The following is an 8,274-nucleotide window of genomic DNA, read 5'->3' as shown; positions in this document are numbered from 1 at the left end:
CTTTACGTGAATCTAAAGAGATTTAGGCCTTATTTACCTTAGAACCAAGGTTTGGGACATGGTAGCTCCATCAACAACATAAGAACAGGGGCTTTAATGCTCTTAAGATCTTCTCCACTCCAGATCTGAGGTAGCAACCTCAGATCCATCCTCCAACATCAAGATACCACACAACCAAGCCCCCCACACAACTCCAAAATGAGAATCTAGGAAAACACAGCCCAAGAACGAGAGTATTACCTCCAAAAGATGACTCAATAGCAACCAAACTCGAATCCAAGCAAAGCCCTTTGATCCAAGTCACTTCTCCTTCAAGATTTCTTCAACCAACACCTCTCCAAGCTCTAATTTGCTCCACAAAGGGACTCTCCACGAATTTAGGGTTTCTGGAACTCAAGGGGGGAATAAGGGAGGCTGTGGAGGGGGCATAATGCTCTTTATATAGGGCTCAACCCCGAAAATTAGGGTTTTCTCCACACAGCACCTACTCGTCGAGTCCATCTTTGGACTCGCCGAGTAGGCTACTTGATACGTGACCATAGTCGCGACCTGATTCGCCGAGTCTATCCATGGACTCGCCGAGTCACCCTCTAAAACTTACACTTTTAGCCCTTCAACTCTACTCTTGCGATTCCGGGATGTTACAAAAATGGTCTTTTTCCTAAATAGGGATTAGCAGTGGATTTTGGACTGGTTAAGTAGGGTATTATTGTAATTGCTAATAAGGGTTGGTTTGTGAATATGTTTAGTGGGAGGGAGTTTAGCACCAATAGCTCATGAGTGAGATCTATCCGTTTATTGATCGAGGTGAGTGTCTTCACTATACTTGTGGGTCAATGACACTAATGTCAGCCTACTAGATTATGTTATATAGGATGGTAGTAGTCTTTGTGACTCTTGCATTGTGTGTCAGGCTTGGCCCATTGGTATGCATGTAGGGATGGACCCAATTGCATGCGTGAGTTGGGCCCATTGATATGTTCGGCTGGGCCCATTGTTTTTCTGGTGTTAAGCATGTCAAATCCAACAAATAATAAGGGTATAATATACTCAAAATACACTCTTTATAGCATTAAAGAGTAGTTCAATGCAAGCACGGTTAAACCACAGAGATATGGGATAAAAGTCTATACTTCTTTGCACAGGGTACTTTGGTCACAACATGGGGGTTTTGCTTGCAAAAGTTAAATAATTAAAATAACAATCTACTTTGAAAACATGCAAAAAATGAAATAAATTTTTAAATAAGTTGTTGAAATGATTCTAGTTCTAGTTCTCAATGTTGTTTAACTTGATTATGACTTGATGTAATTCATGATTGTTATTGTAAGTTAGTACTGAAAGTTATTAACACGCTCTAATACCTCTCGCTTGCCGAATTATTTACCCAAAACATGCTCTTTGACTAGACATAGCTTTACCAATTCAACCTAAGCACGCTCTTAGATTGTATTGAAAAACTGCATTAAGTTTTGCATATGCTTCCAAACAATGTTCATTTCTTATCATATGCTCGGAAGTGTGAAAACACGAGATATATGTTCTACAATAAGAAAACCTATTGTTTGTTACCAATTATTAACTTAATAGAACGATTAGGTGCCCTAAAAATATAGTTAAGCAAATCACTTTTGCTCATGGATTACGTGTGATGAGTTTTTGATTCATATGTGTTTATGTTAGTGACGTTTGACGAAGTTGACATAGACAAATTCATTTAGGGGCTACAAAGGTTAACATGTTAAATGAGAGGAATAATATTGAAAATTAATCAATAGTCTACAGATCATATTATGTAATTTGGTTGGTCTTTGTGTTTTCCATGTTGAGGAGTTAAGACTCAAGAGTCAAAACTGACGGAAAATTTGTTAGACATATAAGTTAAGAACCAACCTCAATCAACACTATTGATTCCAAAACTTCCTATTCGTTATCCCTTGCGATCTAATTGATTGTTGGATTCATTTTTCATCCTCGAATGGCTTGAAAATAAACATTAATCGAATAAGACATATCGCTAAATGAAGTACATATATAGGTCGGTTGAAGTGTATGCCATATGTATTTCAAATACTCATAAAAAGTTTATTTACCACTTGAAACAAATGCTTACAAAAATGATATAGCATATACCATGTACAACTATGGTTTCATGCTGAATAAAAGTGGCTAACCCAAATTGTTGTTGGTATCTAAGTCAGTGTGTGTTGAATATTGCACCTGCGTTCCAGATTATGATTTTGTCAATAATATAGGTTAAAATTCAAAGTAAAAATGTAACTTAACCCAAATGACTAACATGTTTTTCCCATTTTGAACTTGAGCCTTTCTCATCCATCATTTATCAGAAGAGAAACAGCAATAGAATGGACAAATATATAAATTACCAACAGTATAAGTGTTTCTTTTATCCTTCACATCAAATAGCCTTGATTCCATATCACTAACGTGTTTCACTATTCATTACCTCCTTCATTCCCTCCTCAGGCTCTGGATCAGATTATGTACAAGTATGAAAAGGACATTCCTTTGCATTTCTTGATGTCAAAGATCTTCAAACCATATGTTAATTGTTGAAAACACGGAATAAATCCACAACATAATAGCTTGAGAAAGTAGAGTGCACTCTCAATTTTGCATTTACTGTCAATTTATTCTTCTTTAGAGTTTGAGCAAATAAGTGCATTTGTCTCTAAGTCCATTTCCATTCCAATTCAACACATTCATCCACCTTCACCATCTCCATCATTCCCACCTTTTACCACCACAACCCATCAACCTTATACATCCATAGTTACCACCAAAAACACCGCCCAATGTCAGTTTTGGAGAGTAAGATCACATGAAATTCTTAACAGTATCAATAATTTGTAAGAAATCTCCCAAACTGATCAAATCTGTTAGTCTCAATTTCGTTCTTCTCGATCCCAAAGTGTCCAACATCCATCCAACTGCCAATTTTTCACAAACTTCATATTAAAAACTTCAAGTTGGGCGTGGATTTGTATTCAGATACTGAACACGTTCACCACATCTTCAATTTTTGGTTTCTTCGATAACAACGAAAAAAAATCTTCAATTTATGATTTCGTTGATAACAACCAAAAGAAAATACGATGGCGGTAGAGGGAGCATCAAAATTAAGAACACCAACATAGCAAATTATCTTCCTAATACTAAAATCATGAACAACAAAGCAACAAATTGTAAAATATTAAAGCTCACATGAGGAACCGAAGTATTCAACACCAAAACCAGTATATGATTTTCGTTGAAAATTGTTGGGCATCAGTGTTCTAGTGTTCTAGGGTTATAATAGACCATCAATTTCGCCTCTATCGAACAATTCCTTGCGTAAATCGCATTCGTTGTTATGTTGGTTCCTTGATTTTGCTTCAGATGAATTAAAATTGTCCAACACATCCACCACCCATGCAAAGTTCCACCGTCAACAATAAAACTCCAAACGGTAGAAGACTGCATTTTCGGTGGAAGTAAATTAATTTGATGCATCTTCGTGTTCTTTACAAAAAAAAGTGAATTACTCTCATAAATTAAAAGACATATGAAAAGGAAATAAGTAGTAATTCAAAGAATCAAATATAGTGATTGCATTTGAAATACCTTATGAATCAGAAGAGATGGAACTCAAGCCCTAAATTCCTGGAGGAAAAGAAGTCATAAGCATCAAACGCAGGTTGTCGGAAAGGGAGAAGGAGAAATATATGAAAACCGTTGGCGGTGGGATTATACGATTGGGAAGACAGTTGTTGAAATTTAAAGGATGAAAGTAGTCAATTGGTACAAATTATTGTGGTTAAAATCTGAAACGGGTAAAATTTACTATTAATAAACATGATGTGTTTTAATATATGTATATAATTGACGAAGACTTGCATTTTTTTCATTTCCGCAATTGGGGTACCCAGGCTAGGATCAACCTCTTTTTTATCAATGAATTCTAAGTTAAAATTTGTTAGTCATTTCTTTGATTCCTTTGCATATTGCAAAATTCCTCCACATGGTAGTTGATGCAACTCATGTCTTGGTTATATATATATATATATATATATATATATATATATATATATATATATATATATATATATATATATATATATATATATATATATATATATATATATATATATATATATATATATATATATATATTGAAATGAGTACACTGGAGGCAATTGGGTAAGACCGCAATTGGAGAAGGGAAGACCAAAAAAGATAACTTTGTTAGCATTGAACATGTTATTAACGTTTTTTTTTCTTTTATGATGTTGTGATATTATTGGATTTATATGTTCTATTATGAATATTTTTTAATATGTTCATTTATCCGATTTTGGATCTCATGTTCGTTTATGAATAAATGTTCACTATTAAACATATATTAGATATGAATGTTTACCTACGTACATGTATGATTTTATATAAACATTCAAGTTATAACAATGTGAAAATTGTAAGTTTTTGCTTAATTTATCTATTATGTTTCATCTTCATGTATGAACATTGAATTTTAATATTCGTCAATATTCATCTATGAACATGTATGAAATTTTTTGAACAAGTAATGTTCATCAATGAACATCGACATGAGAAAATGCATGTAGTTGATATTCATGTCTGATCCTAATTTTGATACATGTTAAATTATGAACATTTTTTTAAACAACTATATCTTCATATTATCACAAGTTCTAGCAATTTGCTAGAACTAAAGAAACAAATCAATTACAATGGACACATAAGTCAAGCATTCCAAATGACACCTGAGTGGGAAGCTCTATTATTTAACCATGAAAAACAATTGCAATGCGACACTATAGAAAAGACTATTTGGCACACCGAAAAAAAAGATGTTGAATCGACTCCACACCTTTGGCACATACCGGACACAAGATCTAGTTTATTTCCACACCCATATATGACAAGTTAAGTCTAGTAGGCAACCGTTTTAACAATAAATACCACTAAAAATGTTAAGCTTTTTAGGCATCACCTTACACCATCCGATGTATTGGTCCCCCCTGATAGACAACATCATCAATGTGGCACCTAGTTACATTCACCAAAAGATTACCCCCTTTATGAAACACCCACCAGTAATGATCTGGATAATCTGATATGACCATCTGTTGAAGCTCTTCCATCAACAATTGAAGTTGTTAATGTTCACATCCACCTCAGATCTGTCTCCTCCAACTCTAGACCCACTGACCATTTACCCATCTTTGGATAACCTTACAATCAGGACTAAACTCTAACCGAAAAAGTCTATTGAACCAGATCTGAAATGATTGTTATCCCCGTCAAATGTCTCACCAAAAACTGATTGACTGACATGTTCTGATGCGCTTTTCTAAAGTAGCCAATGGAACAACATTAGACTCATCCATATTATGAATTTCTCTTACTATTTTTAACCACACACCCCGAATTATTAGCTCTTTGATTTACCTTATCAAAGCCACCTTCAACCCCGTGTACAACTCTTATAATAAGACGGACCCAAGATGTATCACCTTCCGACACGAACCTCCACTTCTATTTTTGTAATAGAGCGTTGTAAAAGCCGAAAGAGTACCAACCCCAATACCTCCTTTATCATAACTTGTCACCACCTGATCCCACCTAATCCATGCTAACTTTTGATCACCATTTTCTCCTCCCTAAAAGAACCTATACCGCAATGATAAGATCGCAACAGGAAACTTAAAGATCGACATAAAACATATACCAATACTTCCTAAAACAGATTTTATAAGAGTATATATACCTCCTACTAATAAACACTTTGCTTTCCAAGTCAGACAATCTTTTTTTGAATTTCTCAATCATGAAATCTCAGCTACCTTTTCTACCCATGTTTGATCCGATAGGTAGACCTAGATACGTAAATGGAAGAAATGTAGCATTACATCCAAAACGACTTGCGATGTCTTCAAATTGCGCCACATCAAGTCCAACACGATATAAATGTGACTTTTGCATGTTTAACTTCAATCCCGACACCTCATAAAATTTATGTAATAGACTGGAAATATTACTAATATTACCGTGATTCCAATTTGTAACGAACACCACATCATCTGCATAAAGTAGGTGAGATAATTGAAACTCCTACCTTCTTATGCTTATGTCTTGAATAAAATTGGTATCCACAGCTTCCTGAACCATGACGTGTAAACCTTCCATTGCTAGCTAGGATAAACAGAAATGGCAAAAGCGGGTCTCCTTGTCGCAACCTCCGAAATAATGAAAACTCTGAAGACGGAATTCCATTTACTAAAACTGATGCTCTAGCAGATGATAAACAAACATGAATCTGGTATCTCCATTTTTCTCCAAATTGTAGAGCACCCATAACATAATCAAGATATACCTAGCTTAAGGAATCATATGCCTTCTCGAAGTCTATTTTGAATATCATCAAAAAAAAATTCTTCTTTTTGTACCAGTCAACGATCTCACTTACCATAAGCGGACCATCAAGGATTTGTCTTCCTTTGATGAACATTATTTGCTCCTCCCAGACCAATGTACTAACCATCCTCGCTATCCTCGTTATCAAAATCTTGGAAATTGTCTGATATATATTGCACTCCTATTAATGAAATCAGTCTAAAATCTTTGACAAAAATCGAATTAACGACTTTAGGAATTAACGTTACAAAAGATGCATTACACCCATTCGGCATCTTTCCTGTCAAAATGAATCTTTCACATAAGATATGATGTCATCTTTCAAGGTGGACGACCAATACTCCTTAATGAACTTTAAAGGAAATCCATCTGGTTTTGGTGCCTTGTCCCCTCCGTAACTTCACACTGCATTTCTAATTTCTACCCCCGATACATCACCCTACAACATTAGTCATTTAGTCTATTTGTCACGCTTCTCATGAACTTTATTATAATCACCAAATAATAGATAGCCACCCTCATGTCCATTTATGAAATTTGTTATTTCACCCCACATTGTACATCTAACCGAGAGTTCCCGTGGAGCGTAGATATTTACCATAAAGCACCTTATATTATTATTATTAAACCAATATCCATCCATGATTACAGAGTCGACACCACATTTTTTTACAAAGACAATAGGATCCCATATTGGAATCATACCAACAGAATGTCCCTTCTTCATGCTACATGTAAAATCAAAACTGAAATTTCCATAGACTTAAATTTAAAGAGTTGTACGGGCATCATAATCGTTTCTTGAACTCTTAAGAAGTTTACACCATTTCGAAAGCATAATCTTTTAATCCTCCTCCTTTTCTTACTCTTACCAATACCATGAGCATTAATTGACATAACCTTCATCGATCAACATTTAATTGAACAATTGTCTCCAATAATTTGTCCAAAGTCAATTCACAACCCCTATATCATATCTCATAACTTCTCCAGAATCTATTAGCTTTTGCAAAGAATCAGCAATAGCTATACCTCAAGTCGTTGTAGATCTTAACCTTGAGAAACTCGTGCAACAGTTAGAAGATGTGACACTACTTTTTCCACTAACATATTTTTTGCTTTATCACTTTTCATCGCCATCTTCACATGTTCAAACCCGGTGGGCAAATTTCATCAATAGTTTCAAATCAACTCAAGAAATATCTGATGAAAGGGTGATGCAACAAAATACTAATAATTCTGTGGCAGATGATGTCCATCCACTCGGTCATCAATTGGTTTGTCATCATTTTTCTGGATCCCAACAACCCCTTCTTGGTCATTTGTTGATGTTTCTTTATATACTTCTTTGTCGTCACAACGTCACTATAATGTCCAACATCTTCATCATTAGAACCTTCTTCCTCATAATCATCTTCTTTATCACCTTCACTTTTTCTTGATCATCTTAAAAAAAAATTCCCTACAAAGTAACAATTTTTTTGAACAAGTTTGAACCCCATGCGCATAGAGGTGGACCCTTAATCTCCAGCCACACAATTCTTTGATTGATTACAAAGTTCTTTGTAGTTGTTTTTATATCCTTGAAAATAACTTTAAGAATAATATTTTTCTGAAAAGCACAGGCACCATCAACATTCGGAACCTCAATCCAAATTCCAGACCCACAAGCCACCAACATAAAGAATCTTCAACCTTGTATATCCTTCATTTAGACATGATTTATATAAGTTTTGCATTTCTGTAACCTCATGAACCTTTGCCACCAATATCTTTGATGAGTCTTGCAATGATAAAATATCTTTCTCCTCCAAAACTATTTTTTTTTGTGTGTAA

The 8,274-nt window shown here is 34.8% G+C and overlaps 1 long non-coding RNA gene across 1 annotated transcript; it reads right to left on the bottom strand.

Moving 5' to 3' along the window:
- Positions 1-2,161: 2,161 nt before the first annotated feature.
- On the bottom strand, positions 2,162-3,733 carry LOC145018523 (uncharacterized). The gene is made up of 3 exons (XR_013667054.1): positions 3,625-3,733; positions 3,226-3,477; positions 2,162-2,951 (listed from the first exon to the last, which is right to left on the bottom strand). It is a non-coding gene; the product is annotated as an uncharacterized LOC145018523 (long non-coding RNA).
- Positions 3,734-8,274: the final 4,541 nt, after the last annotated feature.

The sequence above is a fragment of the Lactuca saligna genome, chromosome 9 (assembly GCF_052625555.1).
Source record: "Lactuca saligna cultivar CGN05327 chromosome 9, ASM5262555v1, whole genome shotgun sequence".
NCBI classification, from domain to species: domain Eukaryota; kingdom Viridiplantae; phylum Streptophyta; class Magnoliopsida; order Asterales; family Asteraceae; genus Lactuca; species Lactuca saligna.
The sequence above is the reverse complement of the archived record's forward strand: the minus strand, read 5'-3'. Positions and strand labels throughout refer to the sequence as shown.